The sequence below is a fragment of the Toxotes jaculatrix genome, chromosome 10, assembly GCF_017976425.1.
Source record: "Toxotes jaculatrix isolate fToxJac2 chromosome 10, fToxJac2.pri, whole genome shotgun sequence".
NCBI classification, from domain to species: Eukaryota; Metazoa; Chordata; class Actinopteri; family Toxotidae; genus Toxotes; species Toxotes jaculatrix.
This window is the reverse complement of record NC_054403.1, coordinates 1,339,745-1,362,411: the sequence shown is the minus strand read 5'-3', so window position 1 is coordinate 1,362,411 and position 22,667 is coordinate 1,339,745. Positions and strand designations below refer to the sequence as shown.

Below are 22,667 nucleotides of genomic sequence, written 5' to 3'. Positions count from 1 at the left end.
GAGCAACACTGCCGCTTTGTGGACAGACTGCAAAAGCTGACATGTAACCCCAAATCAACAAAGCCACTTCACAAAATGGAGAGCCTTCAACAGGTTAGCACATGGGAATTCCTGACACATTGTGTGTTCTTCTACACGCTAGCAACATGGGAGAGCGCGAACGCAGTCCCCCACTACCAGAAATTATGCAGTCGAGATTCCCACATTTGGGGAATTCGCAGGGGTCAAGCTGTCTCTTGGGAAAGAAAGCAAAGGCCCACGTGGGACACTTTTCAAAACATTTCACTAAATGAACTAAACACTGACATGAACTACTAACATGTATGGACTTACTGAAAACCTTGGAGCTGATCTGCACTTTCCTGTGGTTTCCTCTTGTCCTTGTAACAGCAGTAGCTCCTCCCTTCCTTGTCAATAATTGTGCAGAAACATCTGAGTGCTTCTTTCTTCCTAAATCATGAGCAAGTCCTGTCCAGTCCAACTGTTTCTGCTCCTGTTTGACTTCTGAACTTGTCTCTGGCTGTGTGTCCACTTACTGCAGCCTCTGACATCAGACTGTAGAATGTTGATACATCAAAGGCATCAAAGGACAAACACACACACACACACTCACACACACTGGTACTTATATCTTGGTGAGGACACTCTCTGGCATAATGCATTCCCTCACCCTAACCTCTCTCTCTTTTAGCATCTCAGACCTATGTCAGTACCTGTGCCTCTGTCAAAGAATACAAAAAAAAAAAACACTAGACCTGTACACACATAAAGTCATGTATTCATCTGTGAATGTGTGTTTGATGAGTGCAAAGTGAAAATGCTGCATGAACCTTGTTTTTGTAAAAGCTTCTCTTGTTTCCTTTGCTTCTTACAACTGTATATTTTTCAAGCATCATCTGTCATATTGAAGAAATAGGTTCATTCAGTAGCGTTATTTCTTTTTTTATTGTCATCATGTACACTTTTCCTGTCTCAAAGACGCCAGCATCCCCACCAAATCCTAAAAATAAAGTATACCAACGAAATGACAACATCTAGCACGCATTTCTTCCGCAAAGGAAGAGCAAAGTCGGACAGGGGAGCTCACACTTGTGGCGCTCTACAAAGACGTTTGACTTTTCACCAACTCAAAAGGCTCAGCCATAAGGCCAAGCCAGCCAAAAATAACTTCAACTCATTGGTGTTCCTCTCCACGGAAGTCTTTAGTAAAAGGCGAAAGACTTGTGCGTTATGAAGAGAAACAAGAGTCAGAACAGGCCTGTCTCAGAGAGCAGCTGAGGACCCTAGTCGTCCCGGCTACCACCGTCGCGGTGCGCCTCCCTTGGCTTGCCGCGTGCTAAATCCCAGCCTCCCCACCACCTCCAGCCTGAAAAATCCAGGCCTGGCTTTTACATGGAGACTACAAAGTCTGGGAAACCATCAGGCGTCTTCAGGGAGTCCACGACCAATCATCGTAGCTGAGGTGCACTGTGTTGTTGAGCTGGGTTCCCTGGGTGATATCAGTAAATCAACTGACTGGTTGTGCACAATTCACTTGATAAAAACTTAGCCGCATGTTCCTTCAGCCACTGTAAAAGTTTGACTCCTAACTAAACATGTGTGTCAGAACTTGATTTTCTACAAAGCAAGATAAAGGTGCACCGTTCCCGGCGGCACTGCAATGCCAGGTCGATGCGTGGAGTGAGCGGAGCAAGCTCCCTTTTCAGCTCCCTCTCCTAAAAATGGGTTTAATACGTTATCCCCATATAGGGGACATATCAGATATTAAACTGATAAGAACAGATACTACACTTGATCTTAGCCAAAAGGCCGAGAAGCGATGAGGCCCAAGCCTTTGACGTCCAAATCAAGCTCTTGGTACAACCGTCACAGTGTCGCGGTGTCCCGTTTGTAAGCCAGCTTATCAATTGCCGCCACTTAGCAACTCCGCCCATCTGTCTGCTGTGTACTTTTCCCTGCCGCTATACAAAGATGTTTGACTTTTCACCAACTCAAAAGGCTCAGCCATACGGCAAAGCCGGCCAAAAATAGCTTCAACTCATTGCTGTTCCACACCAAAGCCTAGAAATAAAACATACTAGAACAACATCTAGCACACATTTCTTCCACAAACAATTAGCAAAGTAGGACAGGAGAGCTCACACTTCATTTTGTCATGGAAAGGCCACGCCCACTTCCCCAATTCCAATGGGAACACGGGGAATTGTCATGACTAAACACGCCACTCTGTAGCGTACGCCAGAGAGCTTCTGCAGAGCAACACTGCCGCTTTGTGGACAGACTGCAAAAGCTGACATGTAACCCCAAATCAACAAAGCCACTTCACAAAATGGAGAGCCTTCAACAGGTTAGCACATGGGAATTCCTGACACATTGTGTGTTCTTCTACACGCTAGCAACATGGGAGAGCGCGAACGCAGTCCCCCACTACCAGAAATTATGCAGTCGAGATTCCCACATTTGGGGAATTCGCAGGGGTCAAGCTGTCTCTTGGGAAAGAAAGCAAAGGCCCACGTGGGACACTTTTCAAAACATTTCACTAAATGAACTAAACACTGACATGAACTACTAACATGTATGGACTTACTGAAAACCTTGGAGCTGATCTGCACTTTCCTGTGGTTTCCTCTTGTCCTTGTAACAGCAGTAGCTCCTCCCTTCCTTGTCAATAATTGTGCAGAAACATCTGAGTGCTTCTTTCTTCCTAAATCATGAGCAAGTCCTGTCCAGTCCAACTGTTTCTGCTCCTGTTTGACTTCTGAACTTGTCTCTGGCTGTGTGTCCACTTACTGCAGCCTCTGACATCAGACTGTAGAATGTTGATACATCAAAGGCATCAAAGGACAAACACACACACACACTCACACACACTGGTACTTATATCTTGGTGAGGACACTCTCTGGCATAATGCATTCCCTCACCCTAACCTCTCTCTCTTTTAGCATCTCAGACCTATGTCAGTACCTGTGCCTCTGTCAAAGAATACAAAAAAAAAAACACTAGACCTGTACACACATAAAGTCATGTATTCATCTGTGAATGTGTGTTTGATGAGTGCAAAGTGAAAATGCTGCATGAACCTTGTTTTTGTAAAAGCTTCTCTTGTTTCCTTTGCTTCTTACAACTGTATATTTTTCAAGCATCATCTGTCATATTGAAGAAATAGGTTCATTCAGTAGCGTTATTTCTTTTTTTATTGTCATCATGTACACTTTTCCTGTCTCAAAGACGCCAGCATCCCCACCAAATCCTAAAAATAAAGTATACCAACGAAATGACAACATCTAGCACGCATTTCTTCCGCAAAGGAAGAGCAAAGTCGGACAGGGGAGCTCACACTTGTGGCGCTCTACAAAGACGTTTGACTTTTCACCAACTCAAAAGGCTCAGCCATAAGGCCAAGCCAGCCAAAAATAACTTCAACTCATTGGTGTTCCTCTCCACGGAAGTCTTTAGTAAAAGGCGAAAGACTTGTGCGTTATGAAGAGAAACAAGAGTCAGAACAGGCCTGTCTCAGAGAGCAGCTGAGGACCCTAGTCGTCCCGGCTACCACCGTCGCGGTGCGCCTCCCTTGGCTTGCCGCGTGCTAAATCCCAGCCTCCCCACCACGGCTTTTACATGGAGACTACAAAGTCTGGGAAACCATCAGGCGTCTTCAGGGAGTCCGCGACCAATCATCGTAGCTGAGGTGCACTGTGTTGTTGAGCTGGGTTCCCTGGGTGATATCAGTAAATCAACTGACTGGTTGTGCACAATTCACTTGATAAAAACTTAGCCGCATGTTCCTTCAGCCACTGTAAAAGTTTGACTCCTAACTAAACATGTGTGTCAGAACTTGATTTTCTACAAAGCAAGATAAAGGTGCACCGTTCCCGGCAGCACTGCAATGCCAGGTCGATGCGTGGAGTGAGCGGAGCAAGCTCCCTTTTCAGCTCCCTCTCCTAAAAATGGGTTTAATACGTTATCCCCATATAGGGGACATATCAGATATTAAACTGATAAGAACAGATACTACACTTGATCTTAGCCAAAAGGCCGAGAAGCGATGAGGCCCAAGCCTTTGACGTCCAAATCAAGCTCTTGGTACAACCGTCACAGTGTCGCGGTGTCCCGTTTGTAAGCCAGCTTATCAATTGCCGCCACTTAGCAACTCCGCCCATCTGTCTGCTGTGTACTTTTCCCTGCCGCTATACAAAGATGTTTGACTTTTCACCAACTCAAAAGGCTCAGCCATACGGCAAAGCCGGCCAAAAATAGCTTCAACTCATTGCTGTTCCACACCAAAGCCTAGAAATAAAACATACTAGAACAACATCTAGCACACATTTCTTCCACAAACAATTAGCAAAGTAGGACAGGAGAGCTCACACTTCATTTTGTCATGGAAAGGCCACGCCCACTTCCCCAATTCCAATGGGAACACGGGGAATTGTCATGACTAAACACGCCACTCTGTAGCGTACGCCAGAGAGCTTCTGCAGAGCAACACTGCCGCTTTGTGGACAGACTGCAAAAGCTGACATGTAACCCCAAATCAACAAAGCCACTTCACAAAATGGAGAGCCTTCAACAGGTTAGCACATGGGAATTCCTGACACATTGTATTTTCTTCTACACACACGCAACAGGGGAGAGCGCGAACGCAGTCCCCCACTACCAGAAATTATGCAGTCGAGATTCCCACATTTGGGGAATTCGCAGGGGTCAGCACAGCCGTAGTGCAATGGCCGAGCCTCACCCTGTGTGAACCACCTTGTTGATCATGGTATCTCCCCTGCCAGGTAAGTATGAGCTGCAGTTGGAAGAGAGCGGGTGGTGGTCACCAGGCACAGCACTCTGGCTGACGGTGCCCACAATGCATAATCCCACATTTCAGTGCCTTGAGCATCTGCTCCCCTTTGTCTGTTACGTTTATGGCTGAAAAGACACAAACACTGCTGCAAATAGGCTGCGGCGTGCGGCAAACGCGCTTTGTTGGATCTACCCATCATGCACTGCTCTGCCAAAAACAAAGGAACACTGTGTGAAATGCCACTAGTCAAGCTGTCTCTTGGGAAAGAAAGCAAAGGCCCACGTGGGACACTTTTCAAAACATTTGACTAAATGAACTAAACACTGACATGAACTACTAACATGTATGGACTTACTGAAAACCTTGGAGCTGATCTGCACTTTCCTGTGGTTTCCTCTTGTCCTTGTAACAGCAGTAGCTCCTCCCTTCCTTGTCAATAATTGTGCAGAAACATCTGAGTGCTTCTTTCTTCCTAAATCATGAGCAAGTCCTGTCCAGTCCAACTGTTTCTGCTCCTGTTTGACTTCTGAACTTGTCTCTGGCTGTGTGTCCACTTACTGCAGCCTCTGACATCAGACTGTAGAATGTTGATACATCAAAGGCATCAAAGGACAAACACACACACACACTCACACATACTGGTACTTATATCTTGGTGAGGACACTCTCTGGCATAATGCATTCCCTCGCCCTAACCTCTCTCTCTTTTAGCATCTCAGACCAATGTCAGTACCTGTGCCTCTGTCAAAGAATACAAAAAAAAAAACACTAGACCTGTACACACATAAAGTCATGTATTCATCTGTGAATGTGTGTTTGATGAGTGCAAAGTGAAAATGCTGCATGAACCTTGTTTTCGTAAAAGCTTCTCTTGTTTCCTTTGCTTCTTACAACTGTATATTTTTCAAGCATCATCTGTCATATTGAAGAAATAGGTTCATTCAGTAGCGTTATTTCTTTTTTTATTGTCATCATGTACACTTTTCCTGTCTCAAAGACGCCAGCATCCCCACCAAATCCTAAAAATAAAGTATACCAACGAAATGACAACATCTAGCACGCATTTCTTCCGCAAAGGAAGAGCAAAGTCGGACAGGGGAGCTCCCACTTATAGCGCTCTACAAAGACGTTTGACTTTTCACCAACTCAAAAGGCTCAGCCATAAGGCCAAGCCAGCCAAAAATAACTTTAACTCATTGGTGTTCCTCTCCACGGAAGTCTTTAGTAAAAGGCGAAAGACTTGTGCGTTATGAAGAGAAACAAGAGTCAGAACAGGCCTGTCTCAGAGAGCAGCTGAGGACCCTAGTCGTCCCGGCTACCACCGTCGCGGTGCGCCTCCCTTGGCTTGCCGCGTGCTAAATCCCAGCCTCCCCACCACCTCCAGCCTGAAAAATCCAGGCCTGACTTTTACATGGAGACTACAAAGTCTGGGAAACCATCAGGCGTCTTCAGGGAGTCCGCGACCAATCATCGTAGCTGAGGTGCACTGTGTTGTTGAGCTGGGTTCCCTGGGTGATATCAGTAAATCAACTGACTGGTTGTGCACAATTCACTTGATAAAAACTTAGCCGCATGTTCCTTCAGCCACAGTAAAAGTTTGACTCCTAACTAAACATGTGTGTCAGAACTTGATTTTCTACAAAGCCAGAGAAAGGTGCACCGTTCCCGGCGGCAATGCAATGCCAGGTCGATGCGTGGAGTGAGCGGAGCAAGCTCCCTTTTCAGCTCCCTCTCCTAAAAATGGGTTTAATACGTTATCCCCATATAGGGGACATATCAGATATTAAACTGATAAGAACAGATACTACACTTGATCTTAGCCAAAAGGCCGAGAAGCGATGAGGCCCAAGCCTTTGACGTCCAAATCAAGCTCTTGGTACAACCGTCACAGTGTCGCGGTGTCCCGTTTGTAAGCCAGCTTATCAATTGCCGCCACTTAGCAACTCCGCCCATCTGTCTGCTGTGTACTTTTCCCTGCCGCTATACAAAGATGTTTGACTTTTCACCAACTCAAAAGGCTCAGCCATACGGCAAAGCCGGCCAAAAATAGCTTCAACTCATTGCTGTTCCACACCAAAGCCTAGAAATAAAACATACTAGAACAACATCTAGCACACATTTCTTCCACAAACAATTAGCAAAGTAGGACAGGAGAGCTCACACTTCATTTTGTCATGGAAAGGCCACGCCCACTTCCCCAATTCCAATGGGAACACGGGGAATTGTCATGACTAAACACGCCACTCTGTAGCGTACGCCAGAGAGCTTCTGCAGAGCAACACTGCCGCTTTGTGGACAGACTGCAAAAGCTGACATGTAACCCCAAATCAACAAAGCCACTTCACAAAATGGAGAGCCTTCAACAGGTTAGCACATGGGAATTCCTGACACATTGTGTTTTCTTCTACACACACGCAACAGGGGAGAGCGCGAACGCAGTCCCCCACTACCAGAAATTATGCAGTCGAGATTCCCACATTTGGGGAATTCGCAGGGGTCAGCACAGCCGTAGTGCAATGGCCGAGCCTCACCCTGGGTGAACCACCTTGTTGATCATGGTATCTCCCCTGCCAGGTAAGTATGAGCTGCAGTTGGAAGAGAGCGGGTGGTGGTCACCAGGCACAGCACTCTGGCTGACGGTGCCCACAATGCATAATCCCACATTTCAGTGCCTTGAGCATCAGCTCCCCTTTGTCTGTTACGTTTATGGCTGAAAAGACACAAACACTGCTGCAAATAGGCTGCGGCGTGCGGCAAACGCGCTTTGTTGGATCTACCCATCATGCACTGCTCTGCCAAAAACAAAGGAACACTGTGTGAAATGCCACTAGTCAAGCTGTCTCTTGGGAAAGAAAGCAAAGGCCCACGTGGGACACTTTTCAAAACATTTCACTAAATGAACTAAACACTGACATGAACTACTAACATGTATGGACTTACTGAAAACCTTGGAGCTGATCTGCACTTTCCTGTGGTTTCCTCTTGTCCTTGTAACAGCAGTAGCTCCTCCCTTCCTTGTCAATAATTGTGCAGAAACATCTGAGTGCTTCTTTCTTGCCGCATGTTCCTTCAGCCACTGTAAAAGTTTGACTCCTAACTAAACATGTGTGTCTGAGCTTGATTTTCTACAAAGCAAGATAAAGGTGCACCGTTCCCGGCGGCACTGCAATGCCAGGTCGATGCGTGGAGTGAGCGGAGCAAGCTCCCTTTTCAGCTCCCTCTCCTAAAAATGGGTTTAATAAGTTGACATATAACTCTAAATCAACAAAGCCACGTCACAAGATGGAGATGAACAACACTAGTTTAGGGATGATATTTTTTTGTTAATTGTGAATCAAAACTGGAGATAAAAGGCTTATAGCACCTAGTATTCCCAGGTGGTGTCCCATCCAAGTTCTAACCAGGCCCTACTCTACTCATCTTTCGAGATCAGGCGAGATCGGGCGTGCCAAGGGTGGTATGGCCGTAAGCAACACCAACCCATATAAAAAGTCTCTTTATACATGCTAAAACGCCACTAACAAATCCAATGTTTAATAGAGACAATAATCATCTGGATTTCTCTACAAATCCAAGCACAAGAAGCAATCAAAAATGACCTTATCCACCTGACGAGAATTCTCTATCCATCATCTGATAAAGGCTGTTACTGAGTCTGATCACTTATAGATCCATTCCTGTCCAACATTGAGTAAGATGTAAGATGTAAGATGGAAATATTTAAAACAGCTACTTTTTGTGTGTGTGCCCAAACACTTTTTGGCTGAACATCGTGTTCTTGTGTGCTTAAATATCACATCAAGTTAACAAACAAATCATCTGAACAAAACATTTCACTAAATGAACTAAACGCTAACATGAACTACTAACATGTACTGACTTACTGAAAACCTTGGAGGTGATCTGGACTTTCCTGTAGTTTCCTCTTGTCCTTGTAACAGCAGTAGCTCCTCCCTTCCTTGTCAATAATTGTGCAGAAATATCTGAGTGCTTCTTTCTTCCTAAATCATGAGCAAGTCCTGTCCAGTCCAACTGTTTCTGCTCCTGTTTGACTTCTGAACTTGTCTCTGTCTGTGTGTCCACTTACTGCAGCCTGTGACATCAGACTGTAGAATGTTGATACATCAAAGGCATCAAAGGACAAACACTCTCTCTCTCTCACACACACACACACACACACACACACACACACACACACACACACACACACACATTGTTGTCTTAATATAGTTATGAGGACACATCATAACTGAAAGCCTAACATTAACCAAAACATAACCCATAATAATGATATTGAACCTCCTCAAAAATACCAAATGAATGACAACAATAAGCACTCAGGACCATTCAGCTGGGTTGGTGAATTCAGCACCAAGGACAGCAGCAGCTGAACTGTACACAACTACATGTACTAACACACAGCAAATTCACAAAGTACAAAATCTGGAGTCAGGGAAAAAAGTGTGAAAGAGTTACATTTCTGGAGTTTATTTTATAACTCTGACTACAGTTTGTGTTAAGGTGTACACCCAGGCCGAGTTGAATTTTGGAGTTTATTCCCTGGTGTTCAGGATCTGGTTTTAACTCTGAGTTCACGACGCATTTTATCGCGGCATGAGCAGCACAAGGAACGTCGTCACAAGGCTGGTAAGAACATGATTTTTATCAAAAAGTACTTTAAATGTGTGATATTTTGTCATTGTTCTCACTTTATCTACTGACATTTAAAAATTCATATTGTGCTGCACTTATATTTTGAGAGATTTGTATCTTGACACAGACAAAAATATGTGATTGTGAGAAGTGGATGATAAGAATTCCAAAGTACAGTATTTAATCAGTTCATATTAAGCTGTATGTGTTGTCTGCATTTCAGACCTCCCATCTACTGAAGCATCTATGAACCTGGCTGATCGTTCAGACCTGACAGAATATGTGACCCTCACTACTTGTGGTAAGCAGAGTTATAGGTAATGGTAATGTTTTGTCTTGAGACAGGTAATATCCAGCCAGGTCTGTGATATAGTTTTAATGTGCTGGACTTTAGATTTCATTTGCCTTATACTTGTGTGTGTGTGATCTTCAGATCTAAGTGTCCTGCAGCAAGGGTGTGAAGTAGGGCTGGACGATTTTAGGAAAAGGTCTAATTGCGATTTGTCTGGCAGATATATCCACATTTTTCAGCTCTGTTAGCATGTTTTCTTTACACTCTGCATACAGCTGTGGGATGGCAACCTGGCTGAAGTAGGTGCAGGAGGGAATCACATATCTTCTGTCCAGCGTGTGGAGGAGGTTTTTAAATCTTTGGTGACCGTGTGAACAGTCACCACGTCATCTCCCGGTGTCTTCAGCTGCTCTTATCAAATGGAGTTATGCTGGCGAAACATGATATAATTGTCTGTTGGCTTCTTTGGGCCTGAGCATCATTCTCAGACTTTTCACAGGAACTTTTTCCTCATGCAAATACCTGTGGTGGTTTTTCAGGTGTCGGTATAAACTGGTTGTGTTTCCGCTGGATGTTGCAACTTTAGCGCGACAGGTTTTGCACAGTACCTAGTGATGGGCAAATGATACCGAGGCTTTAGAGCTTGTGTCACTCTTCCTGAAGCAGAGTGATTCAAAACGCTGTGTCGGAGCTTGTATCAAAACATCAGTGTCACATGACCGATGTTTCGCTTCGCGCTTCATTGCTTCAAAATGTTTCGAAGCTTTTCATTGGCTCATAGTCTTTCCATGTGTGTCATTGGCTCATGGCGTTTCAATGCATCCTGAGCCAATGACAGTTTGACAGGTTTGACAGATTTGAGTGGTTTGGTGCCACACCAGCTATATAAGATGCATCATTATGCTTCAAAATGGGGTTGTGAGGAGACAGAGATTTGGAGAGTGAGAGTATTTTGGCAAGTTTCATGGTGAGTACCACCAACAAGCGACGTTCTAAAGTTTGGGATCATTTTGATCTCATACCACCAAATAAGGTATAATGCAGTTTATGGCATAGATTTTATGTTTCCATAATTGAATTGTATTTTTAATCTTTAAATGAGTCTCAAAATTACAATTGCTTGTAGGTGCGGTGTTTGCTCTGCACACAAGAGTTGTCTTACAGCAACAACACATCATCTATGCTGAGACACTTACGTACCAGGCATGATGACAATCATACCCAGCAAACCAGTGACCCTGTCAACACTGGAAATCCTGACAGTAAGCTAAATATATACATATATATAGTTCATATATGTATGTGCATCTATTTATTGTAGATGATGTGTATCATATTCATATAGCAACCTTTCTCCAACACAGTGTCCAGAAAACAGCAGCTGGATGAGGCCTTGGAGGACATGATAGTTAAAGATGGTCAGCCTTTTTCTGTCGTTGAGGATGAAGGGTTCAAAAATCCTGGACCCATCATGCTCCATTCCAAGCCGCAAAACTGTAAAGGCAATGGTGGAAGCAAGGTACACTGTAACCAAAGAGAAGGCCTTGGTCTGTGGGATGGTTACTGATGGAGCTCACAATATTGTGGCAAGTGTTACTCAGTTAAACGTTAGACATATTTATTGCTTTGCCCACATGCTGAATCTCATTGTCAAAAAATCACTCTGTCAGACTTCTGAGCTGGAAAACATGAGCAGTAGGGCCCGAAAAATAGTGGCACACTTCAAGTCCAGTTCAAAAGCAAAGGAAAAGTTGTGCTTTATTCAAGCTAACATGGGCATGTCCCCAAAAAAGCTTGTTCAAGAGGTCGAAACCAGATGGAACAGCACTTATGCCATGCTCCATAGGCTTTATGAGCAGAGAGAACCTTTAGGGGCAGCCCTGGCATCACTTAGCACTGATATAGTGCCTTTCACTGCTGATGACTATGCAGCAATCAACCAGTGCCTGACAGTTTTAAGGCCATTCTATCAGGCAACTGTTGAGCTTTCTGAGGAAAGGAGAGTGTCGGGGTCAAAGGCAATTCCTATACCCCAAAATGCTGAGTCATGTCATTTCTGCCGAATGTGCCCAAATGGCTCCTTGTATTGGTGCCACGCTTGCCAACCATTTGAAAACTAATTTGAATGAAAAATTCAGTGGCTTGGAAAAGGTGAACTCCCTGTCTGTGGCCACCATCTTGGATCCACGGTTTAAACAGGCTGGCTTTACTAATCAAAGCAATGCTCAGGCTGCTGTAGAAAGGCTGACACCAGAGTGTGCCAGTCTTATTGAAGATGTGCCACTGGTGACTGCAACAACATCTGCCAGTGCTGGGGAGCTAGTCAGCCAGAAGAGGAGCTGACTGAAGCCTGCGACAGTAGAAAAAGTTATTATTTCTATTTATTTATTATTAAATTATATTTCTCAATAAAAACCCGTGAAGACAAAGACAAACACCATGATCATTTGCAAAGTAAGAAGGATCTCTTATCCTGTTAGGGACTTTTTTTTGACATAAAGAAATAAAGCTCAAAGCTTTAAATAAACCCTTAACCAACATTTAACCCTTAATATAGTTTGCATTTATTCTTTGGGTCAATCTGGAATGTGTTTTAGAGTATGGGGGAGAGCATCTGCATATTTTATTGTAATGATGATATAATCATTATTTGGTATGAATGAACAAAACACACAGACTTTTCTGAACTTTTATTGCTGTCATGGGATTGAAACAGTGCCAGTGCTTCTGTCGTTCTCTTTAGAAGGTGCTATGGCTTCAGTTGTCCACCAGATGTCACTGTGACTGAAGTCTTGAAGCTTTGAATCTTTTTCGGCACAATTGTTAGGAAAGCTTCAGTGTCTCATGAGGCTTCACTTGCCCACCACTACTTTTTAATTTAGGAAATTTTAAAAAATGATGGCCGGAGTCACAAATAGCATTTGAGCGGTGCGTTTATTTACAGCCAAAAAAAGAAGTGCTGTCAAAAAGCAAGGCAAAATTAACAAAAATTAAATCCACAATTTACTGGGTATTACATCCGTCACTCTCTCCTCGAGCGCTTTGTTGGCCGGAGCATTATAAACCCTAAGCCCCTTCCAAGACCAACCAATTTACAATCAGTGCATGAAATGAGATCTCTGGTCACCACATCTTCATAATCAGGTCCCACATTAAACCCACAACAAAACACAAATCATCATTTCAATAATTCACACATACATGAACCTGCTTCATCATATCATCCATTATATTAATGCCAAACCAAAATCCCCCTCCTGCAATTAAGCAGCTGTACAGGTTCCTCCTACCACTATATAAGGCAGCCTTCTTCAGCTGCTCTGGTTCAGCCCCCAGGCACAGAGAAGGAGAGGACCAAGATGGCAGCAGCACTGGTAAAAGCATATGAGTGAATAAACCATCTTGAAATAACAGAGCTGGTGTGTAGTGTGTTTCTTATGTTTTACTGTGAGGGTTGGGTATATGGTGTATGAACATGTGTCCATTGTGGTGCGTGCACTCACCAGGAAAACAGTGGGAATCATTTGTTATGAACCATGAATGGGTACAGGGCTGAGTGTCTGTCCTACCATGTGCTACCAGTGAGCAGTGACACGGTCTTCATCACAGAGGGAAAAAGGAAAAAGACAAGAAGTAGACAGAGGACAGATACACAAGGGCTAGGGTTTCAAAGGGTCTGGTCACAATGCAGGAAGAACTGAGACACAGGAAGAGGGAGAGAGATGCTGAGAGCAGTGGTCAGATGGACATGTGCTCTGGAGATGCAGATGATCAGGTGAGAAAATCAGCTACAGCATCAGATGTTGTTCCAGGGATCAGTAAACTTTCAAGTGGCCTCATCCTGAGGTTTAAAATCCTTTCAGATGATATTGTGTCCACATGGTGTCGTATATTTAAACACTGTAAAAATATGAAATGAGAGGTCAGAGGGACCTGTTACAGTCACTGCTGTGGCCAAGAACACTAAGGGGGAGGGGACAGGTGTAGAAACCCCAAGACGGACAGACGAGTCAGTTAAAGTCCTCTTTATTAAACTCAAAATCACTGGATCAAAGTCCAAGGCCAGGAAACAAAACTTAAACAACTAAATCATCCAAGAAGGAGAAAAACTTCAGAAGCTCAAGTTCAAAACTTAAAACTCAGAAGTCAAATCCCAGGTAACAGGTAACACTAAGGACAGGACAGCAGGTGAACACAGATTCCAGGATGAGAAAAGCAGATACAACCACAGCAAGAACACAGCAGGAAAAGACTTGGACAAAACACTGGTGAACACAGTCTCAGAGACAAGGGAAGAATGAGACTTAAATACACTAGGGATAATTGACAACAGGTGACACACATTAGGGCAGGACAGACAATCAGCAAAGGAGGGAAACAGGAAAAAGACAAGAAGTAGACAGAGGACAGATACAGAAGGGCTAGGGCTTCAAAATAAAACGGGAAAAGCAAAACCAAAACTCAAGAGGCCAAAACAAGAATAACATGAAATCTTAGTTATTACCTAACACAGTGAAACCACTGAGTACATTTGTGAATAGTTGTCTCCGTTCAGGAAGCAGCCTGACTTCCTCTAGTAAATAATAACAAATAAGGAGCTCTTACATGGACTTATACAGTAAACAATCATCACAATCATTTCAAGTTTCCATCATATTATTCCTGAGATAATATGAAACATTTCCAAATCAACACTTCAGGAGCTTTGGCACCTTCTAGAGGCAGTTAGTGGAAAGAAGCTCAGGTGAAGAGCAGATTTCATTGTTGACTCTCTTTAATATCACACTTTGTGAATGTGTTCCTCTTCTGCTCTCAGCTTTCTTACCCTGGACTTCATCTGTCAGCCAGTGATGATGTTTAACCCAGCACGTGCTTCATGGTTCACTTCTGTTTATCTGAACATCTCAGCTGCCGTCCCTGGTGGGGTGAGTGCAAAGAGGTTTGGAAACAATATTGTTACATGGACACTTTTCTTCATCACTACAGAAGGGTTTATTTTTGTACAAGTTCATGAGTAAAGCTGGAAATACTGCACACACAGCTAATTTTAGCCTCTGGAATAAACTCTGTGTGAGTTAAAATCAACTCAGTCTGAGTGAACATGTGTGACGATTGAATAGACTCTGTGGCAGAGTTAAAATAACTCTGTTCCTGGAGCTGAATTTTTAACTCTGAAACAGAGTTAACTTGACACCAAACACTCAAAATGTGTTTTATTTACACTTTTTAGAATTAAAATTTATTCATTTATTATATCATTTAGTTTTATGGGAAAATGGCCACCAAACACCATCCTGTTGATTTTTTTGCTTTTATTTGTGCAAATACATTTAAAAATTCAACACATGACACACTGAATTAATTGCTGCCTTAAAACTGTAAAATTTAACAGCACACAGGCAGCAAATAATGCCAATGAAAAACATTAGTGAAGTTGTATAAAACACTGTAAACAACACATTACTGCATAATAAAATGTCTGCAAATGTATAAAAAACTGACACATTTCTCTGTGGTGCATTGTGTAACTTGAGGTAGACGACTACTCACTTTACAGTTCAAGTATAAAACAGTAAGAGAACTCATTCAATTCAGATTAGAAATCAGATTATACAACTCTCTGATACAACATAACATTATGAATCACAACCATATGACATCTGAGCATCAAACCATTTGAAATATCTTAATCTCTCCCTTTCTAGAATCAGTTCACTCTGTGTAGTGTCACTCACTTGGAAAGCATGGAAGTGATCATGGAAACAAGTTTCATGCTCAATCAAAACAAAAAACACTTTGTACAAAATGATTGATGTTATTTTGCTGAACAATGGTTCATGTTTTCATCAGTACCAGTGCACACAAAGAGTCCAACACGATACTCAGCTCCACAGCATTTCACCCACTGTGTGACACAGATGATGGCTTCACAATCAAGGTGAAGAGATGCTGTTATATCTTCAGAAAAATCCAGTGTTTCAACTGAACACATTTTAACTGGACCAGACTCAACTGTTTTTAAGGACAGGCATTCCCAGTGATAGCTGCTTGATAACCTGCTTGACAGATTCCTCTAAATTTTCAGTTGTATAAAGAACTACAGTATTTGGTTCACCACTCCCCAAAAGCTTGGCTATAACTGAAGCACACACGTCTTTGTTGTGAGTAGAACCTGAAGGAGCTGCTTCAGTATTTTGGAAATGAGATGAAGTATTTCATCAGTTACAGACTGAGAATTGTTTACTGTCTCTGTGTCGTTGTTGAAAGGGATCTGGTTAGACACACTTGTGTTATCAATGGAGCTGTGTATCTTAATGAGATGTCTCCTGAATCCACAATAACTAGAGAGACTTTTACCTGGATACATGGCATGAATTCATTTGAGGTTCCTCAACAAAAGCAGCACTGAACCAAAGGATGAATTACAGAGGAAACATCTCAACATTTTGGCTAAATAAGCTACTTATGGTTTGTTTAACAGCTTTGCTCTGAGCTCTTTTACTCTGTCTGCAAAAATGTGTACAGGCTGGAGAGAGCGTCATCATACTTCACACCGAAAACAAAATGTGACTTGAACAGCTCATCAAAAGCACCAAAGGATGTACATGACTGACATGACAGAAGCTTTTTGTCCAAGACAATATAAAAGGTGAAAACCTGGGTCTTTGAAGTTTCTGTGGAAAGAAGATATGGCTGATGGGTTCCTTCAGTGGTCAGGAGATGATCCTCAAGGCTTTGGGATGACTGAAACAAGAGAAATATGTTTACAAAAATGTGTTTCTAAAACTCAGCAACATCTACAGTATTTGGAAGTTTTGACAAACCTTCTGAAATTTTACCAGATGATCCGTTGTCTCTCCGACGCTGATCTTTGTGGGACGCTTTCTTCCAGCTGGTTGTGGAGTGAGAAGATGAAGCAGCACCAGAAGAGAAGCCATGTTGCTGTCCCACTCTGAGGACAGAGTGAAAAGTACTTTTACACTCATTATATATATTAAGTAGTGTGTTTATGATATTACTCTGTGCATTGTTCTAATGGTTTTACTATGATCTTAAACATATACACATATAACAACTATTAATGACCCAGTCATTATAAATCTGTGCTGGAGAGCAAAGCAATGTTCAAATAAACCAATATTTTTACTTAAAAAATATATATTTAATACTAACCAGTCCATCCAAGAAATGTGGAAACGTGTGTGATACATCAGCTGACCACTGTGGGTCATGAAGAATCTGCCAGTAGTAGAAGGTTTTTTTCATCCTCTGGAAAACTAAGTCAGGATCAGCTGTGTGGTGAAGGAGAGATATGGCTTCCATGCATCCATCTCTGATTGGCTGATCATCATATGTTCTGGATGATGTGGGACCTCCTTTTAGCTCCACTCTACTCTGGGATGAAGAGGTGGTTTTGGATTTGTCTTCATGCGCCACTCAAGAAAGTTTTAGGGCCTTTGTTGCTTTGAATATCATAGAAGTGTTCCTGAAAGAAAAAAAAGATGGGGAAAGTGAAACAATCCCGAGGCCATGGAACTCTTTTGTTGCTTTACTAACAGCTCTCCTGCAAGTGGGAAAAAAATCTCTTACCATTTTTGTCTGTTTTTATAAAAGGATACAGGATTAAGTTGAAGCCTCTTACTCTTCTTTTCCATGCATGTGAGTGACAATAATATTAACCAGTAACCTTGTGGTGGAATATTTCAAACTTCCAGTCTCTTCATCCTCTTTAATCACAGTCATCTCTGCTGGTTTTAAAGTAAGAATTTGCTCCACATTCTAAAAAAGAAAACATTATAAACATATTTACAACTACACTTAGATCTATGTTGTAAGCAAATACATTTATCTAATACCTGTACATATTATTTTCATTTTTTAGGAATTATGTTTAATAAATGATGATTAAAATCTAGTTGTATACAAGCTGCAAGGACACTGTCCATCAAAGGCTGGCATCCAGAATCACTTGTGTCTCTGCTTAAAGTGCTTGAGACTGACAGTGTATCTGTCAGACTTGGAGAGGAGGAGCCTTCACACCTTTGCTGCAGGACACTTAGATCTGAAGATCACACACACACACAAGTATAAGGCAAATAAAATCTAAAGTCCAGCACATTAAAACTATATCACATACCTGGCTGGATATTACCTGTCTCAAGACAAAACATTACCATTACCTATAACTCTGCTTACCACAAGTAGTGAGGGTCACATATTCTGTCAGGTCTGAACGATCAGCCAGGTTCATAGATGCTTCAGTAGATGGGAGGTCTGAAATGCAGACAACACATACAGCTTAATATGAACTGATTAAATACTGTACTTTGGAATTCTTATCATCCACTTCTCACAATCACATATTTTTGTCTGTGTCAAGATACAAATCTCTCAAAATATAAGTGCAGCAAAATATGAATGTTTAAATGTCCTACCATCATCACTGTAGATGAAAAACACAGATCTTTGAAACATCCTCATCCACCTCTGCTCCCTGTTGATCTGTGACTTTCAGTGTTGTAGTCTCTGGGATAAGAAACTTCTGCTGGACTATACCATAACAACTCCACGTTACAACATGTTTACATCTTTATTCATTTAATACTAAACATCTGACTGACCTGCACTGAGAAAATCTGAGAAGCAAGCCTCTTCCAGTTTAATGTCCTTCTTCTTCCCTCCATGTTGTACTTTGATCAACATGTTGGTTTGACATAAAGGAAGAAAATGTCATATGTCTGAGAATAACATGTTCAAGTTAAAGTTTATCCCAACTACACACTGTTAAAATACACTCCAGATTTTAGTACTTTGTGAATTTGCTGTGTGTTAGTACATGTAGTTGTGTACAGTTCAGCTGCTGCTGTCCTTGGTGCTGAATTCACCAACCCAGCTGAATGGTCCTGAGTGCTTATTGTTGTAATTCATTTGGTATTTTTGAGAAGGTTCAATATCATTAGTATGAGTTATGTTTTGGTTATGTTTGTGTCCTCATAACTATATTAAGACAACAATGTGTGTGTGTGTGTGTGTGAGAGAGAGAGAGAGAAAGAGAGAGAGAGAGAGAGAGAGTTTGTCCTTTGATGCCTTTGATGTATCTACATTCTACAGTCTGATGTCACAGGCTGCAGTAAGTGGACACACAGCCAGAGACAAGTTCAGAAGTCAAACAGGAGCAGAAACAGTTGGACTGGACAGGACTTGCTCATGATTTAGGAAGAAAGAAGCACTCAGATATTTCTGCACAATTATTGACAAGGAAGGGAGGAGCTACTGCTGTTACAAGGACAAGAGGAAACTACAGGAAAGTCCAGATCACCTCCAAGGTTTTCAGTATGTCAGTACATGTTAGATTTTAATTCTGATCATGACTGTGAGATATTCCCATGGTTGCTCAACTTCTTAACTTTGTTTTGGTGTGATGCTCTGTAGTTTGTGTTAAAGGAAAGGATTTCTAGGAAGTCTGTACTGTCTGCAACAAGATCCTTTCTAAAGAAATTCTAATGGAAATGATGGAGCATAAAATCCACAGTCCCTGTCCTGTGGAAAAGTTGACTTCCAGAGTTGAAAAGAAGCAAACATGAGGCTTCAACAGTCTGAGTAGATCAAGTTTCTATCTTCCAGGTATTTTTAGTCCAAAATTCTCCTCTTTGTGTTTCTACACCTAATGTTTCCTTGTAAAGCTGTGGTGGAGAGATGGAAACACAGAGAGGACATTCTGCACTAAAAGACAAACATTTGAAGATTCCCACTTGATTTTGTTTAACAATGCTGATGAATTTTGGAATTACTATTTGCACAGAAATAGGACTGTGGATTTTGTGGCCTATCATTTCCACAGAAATTGTTTAAAGAAGGGATCTCCTGGCAGCCAGTATGGACAGCAGGAAGAAAAGTAGCATATTATGGGCTTTTTCCATTAGCACATAAGCTGTGATGGCATGCATTTCCATTACAGCCTCACAGGAGTTAGCAGGGTAGCTGTGCCAAATTGCACTGTGTTGGTCCTGCTTGGTAGCAGAGCTGACCATTGCCAACCTATGACATTCTCCTCCCTTTAGCTGTGTCTGCAGTCGCTACACTCCTGTGTGTCTATGCTGTAGACTAGAGAGAAAGCTCTATTCTTAATTCTCTCTGTTTTCAGCTCTCAAGACTTTTGCAGCTTCTACCTGAACCTCTGTGATCTGGGGTTTACTTTCACTCCTCTGTTCCAGTTTGGACTTTCAGATATCAGCCTTATTTCACTGTTTACTGATCATTTTCAGCCACATCACAGCTGTTATGTTACTACTAATGCAAAGCAAACTTTTTGCTGTTTCTTTTAAACTATGAAAAGGTTGTAAGAAAATGAAATGTGTTTCTCAGTGAGTTAGCATCACTTTATTAGTGGTTCAGATGAACAAATCAGTTTGCTGTGCAGTAAAGTGGAAGAAACACTTGCAGCGTTCCAGCACAGCTTTAGTGATAGTGGCTGTTCACAGCATGGCTTAATGTGAGTACACCTCCACAAGGGAAAACACTATTTGTTAGAACGAGGAGTATATTAATTTTAGATGTCACATTTCCAGGCCACTCACCTTCCCAGTTTAGTATAAGGAAGCTGGTATATTTGTTTGGAAAGCTTGCACTGAGGTTTTGGAAGCCACGCCTCCTTGTCTCTTGTGGACCCAGTCAAGTTCTCTACATCCTTGAGTGCTTGCCACATGCACTGTGGGTCTGAGGTGTTGTAGTAATCCTCCAGCTTCAGTCTGTACTGTCTCTTGTCTGATGTCTGATGGATTTACAAAGGTCATATTTAGCCTTTTTGTATTCCTCAGCAGTGCCTGAGACATAAGCAGCAGAGCGAGCACGTAGCATGGACCACACTTCACAGTTTATCCAGGGTTTGTTATTGGGGTATGTTTTAATCTGTTTTGTGGGAATGATATTGTCCGTGCATGTGCTGATGTAACCAGTAACTGCTGCAGCATTCTCCTCTAAGTCCACAGTAGACTCCTCTCTCAAGGCAGCAGTTCTGAACACCTCCCAGTCTGTGTTGTTAAATCAGTCCTGAAGCATCTGCTCTGATTCTGCATTCCATACTTTAACAGTTCTGCAGACAGGTAGTGCTTGAGGAGCTTACAAACAAAGAACCAGAGAACAGCAAGAAATCAAGCCTCATGTTTCAATAAAGATATTCAAACTGACTGCAAGTGTCAGTGAAGGAAGTCAGTAGCGACACTATAGGTAAATGTACTCGATACATAAACTTGCTTCATGTCTAACCAGAATTCTTAGGCCCTGTTTGAATTTGCTACCATGGATAGATGTCTGTTTCCCTTCCTGTCTAATTTAGATGAAGTTTTGCTATTTGTCACTTTAACCATTAATATTTATTTCATTTCTTTTTCAGTCTATTTACACAAAATGATCTAATCACTCAAGGGGCCTTACACTTAGGCCAGTTGTGTGTGCCAACTTTGGCATTGAGGCAGGGCTCCAATTCCTTAAAGATGGAGCATTATTTCTGACAGGAGGAAGGTTAGAGGATTGAGATTTGGTCCTTGCTTTGTGGAGTTTTCTTTTTCTCCTTTTTCTTTTCTTTTTCTTTTTTCTGTGGGTTTTCTCCCATAGGGTTTCATACAATCAGCAAGAGGTCCAGTGTCAGTCCACTGTTGGTGGAGTCACAGACACAGACCAACAACAGGAGAACCTGGAGCTCCAGGAGTCATTAAGATCAGAGTGTAATAGTATCTGTGACTTTACTGTAAATATTACATACAAACATTACGGTACAACACAAAACACAACGTAGGGCAGCACGGCACAGAACACATCAAGCCAACACAACACATCAGGTTGTGATGTGCTGCACAACACAGCATGGCACAGTACAACACAGCACGACATAACACACCAGGTCACATCATAATGCATCACAACTGTGCTGTGATGTGTTGTGATGCAATGTGTTTTGCCGTGTTGTGTTTTGTTGTGTAGTACATCACAAACTGATGTGCTATGTTGTGGACAACAACAAGGCAAGACAACTTATTACGACACAACACAATGCAGCGCAGCGCAACACAAGATAACACAACACAGCACAGTTGTGATGCATTATGTTGTGATGTGTTGTGTTGTGATATGTCGTACTGTGCCAAGCTGTGTTGTGTTGTTTTTTTCTGTTCTGCATTGTGTTTTGTTATGTGTTGTGAGGTGTTGTCATGTTCTTTTTGGCACATCACAACACAAGACTGCACAGTACAGTTGTGATGTGTTATGTTGTGACTTCATGCTTTGTGTTGTGATATGTTTTGTACCGTTGTACCATAATGTGTTTTACTGTACTGTGCCACAACATGGCACAGTGCAGCACGACACAACCTGATGCATTGCGTTGGCTTGATGTGTTGTGCTGCCCTGCGTTGTGCTTTGCCATGTGTTGTGATGTGTTGTGCCGTGCCGAGTTGTGCCATGATGTGTTGTGTTGTGTAGCACATCTCAAACAGATGTGCTGTGCTGTTTTGTGTTCTGTTTTTCTTTCTGCACTACATTGTGTTTTGTTATGTGTTGTGATGTTCTCCTTGGCACATCACAACACATAAGACTGCACAGCACAGTTTTGAGGTGTTATGTTGTGACCTGATGCTGTGTTGTTATGTTTTGTAACGTAATGTGTGGTGTTGTGCTTTGCTGCCCTGCGTTGTGCTTTGTCATGTGTTGTGATGTGTTGTGCCGTGCCGAGTTGTGTTATGCCATGTTGTGTTTTGATACTATTGTGTTCTGTTGTGTTGTGCTGCGCTGCAACAACACATCACACATCAGGTCACAACATCAGACTCATTAGACTCCAAAACCCCAAATAAATGAAACGACCTCAGAGGAGCCTAAAGATGAGTCACAAGATGAGAAACAAACCCAGGCTGCAAAGAGAGATTAGACCAGGG

General features: G+C 42.3%; 10 non-coding genes and 2 pseudogenes across 10 annotated transcripts; all 12 read right to left on the bottom strand.

Annotated features, from left to right (window-relative positions):
- Positions 1-145: 145 nt before the first annotated feature.
- Positions 146-315, bottom strand: LOC121189114. Its single transcript, XR_005894824.1, has one exon. It is a non-coding gene; the product is annotated as a U1 spliceosomal RNA (small nuclear RNA).
- Positions 316-1,135: 820 nt separating this feature from the next.
- On the bottom strand, positions 1,136-1,250 carry LOC121189063. The gene has a single exon (XR_005894780.1). It is a non-coding gene; the product is annotated as a U5 spliceosomal RNA (small nuclear RNA).
- A 380-nt stretch (positions 1,251-1,630) lies between these two features.
- On the bottom strand, positions 1,631-1,821 carry LOC121189131. Its single transcript, XR_005894838.1, has one exon. It is a non-coding gene; the product is annotated as a U2 spliceosomal RNA (small nuclear RNA).
- A 578-nt stretch (positions 1,822-2,399) lies between these two features.
- Positions 2,400-2,569, bottom strand: LOC121189113. Its single transcript, XR_005894823.1, has one exon. It is a non-coding gene; the product is annotated as a U1 spliceosomal RNA (small nuclear RNA).
- An 817-nt stretch (positions 2,570-3,386) lies between these two features.
- LOC121189062 lies at positions 3,387-3,501 on the bottom strand. The gene has a single exon (XR_005894779.1). It is a non-coding gene; the product is annotated as a U5 spliceosomal RNA (small nuclear RNA).
- A 356-nt stretch (positions 3,502-3,857) lies between these two features.
- On the bottom strand, positions 3,858-4,048 carry LOC121189026. The gene has a single exon (XR_005894759.1). It is a non-coding gene; the product is annotated as a U2 spliceosomal RNA (small nuclear RNA).
- A 578-nt stretch (positions 4,049-4,626) lies between these two features.
- On the bottom strand, positions 4,627-4,790 carry LOC121189107. The gene has a single exon (XR_005894817.1). It is a non-coding gene; the product is annotated as a U1 spliceosomal RNA (small nuclear RNA).
- A 1,157-nt stretch (positions 4,791-5,947) lies between these two features.
- Positions 5,948-6,062, bottom strand: LOC121189051. Its single transcript, XR_005894770.1, has one exon. It is a non-coding gene; the product is annotated as a U5 spliceosomal RNA (small nuclear RNA).
- Positions 6,063-6,442: 380 nt separating this feature from the next.
- Positions 6,443-6,633, bottom strand: LOC121189125. The gene has a single exon (XR_005894834.1). It is a non-coding gene; the product is annotated as a U2 spliceosomal RNA (small nuclear RNA).
- A 578-nt stretch (positions 6,634-7,211) lies between these two features.
- LOC121189096 lies at positions 7,212-7,375 on the bottom strand. The gene has a single exon (XR_005894807.1). It is a non-coding gene; the product is annotated as a U1 spliceosomal RNA (small nuclear RNA).
- A 556-nt stretch (positions 7,376-7,931) lies between these two features.
- Positions 7,932-8,083, bottom strand: LOC121189042 (annotated as a pseudogene).
- Positions 8,084-8,145: 62 nt separating this feature from the next.
- LOC121189126 lies at positions 8,146-8,264 on the bottom strand (annotated as a pseudogene).
- Between the last annotated feature and the right edge of the window lie 14,403 nt (positions 8,265-22,667).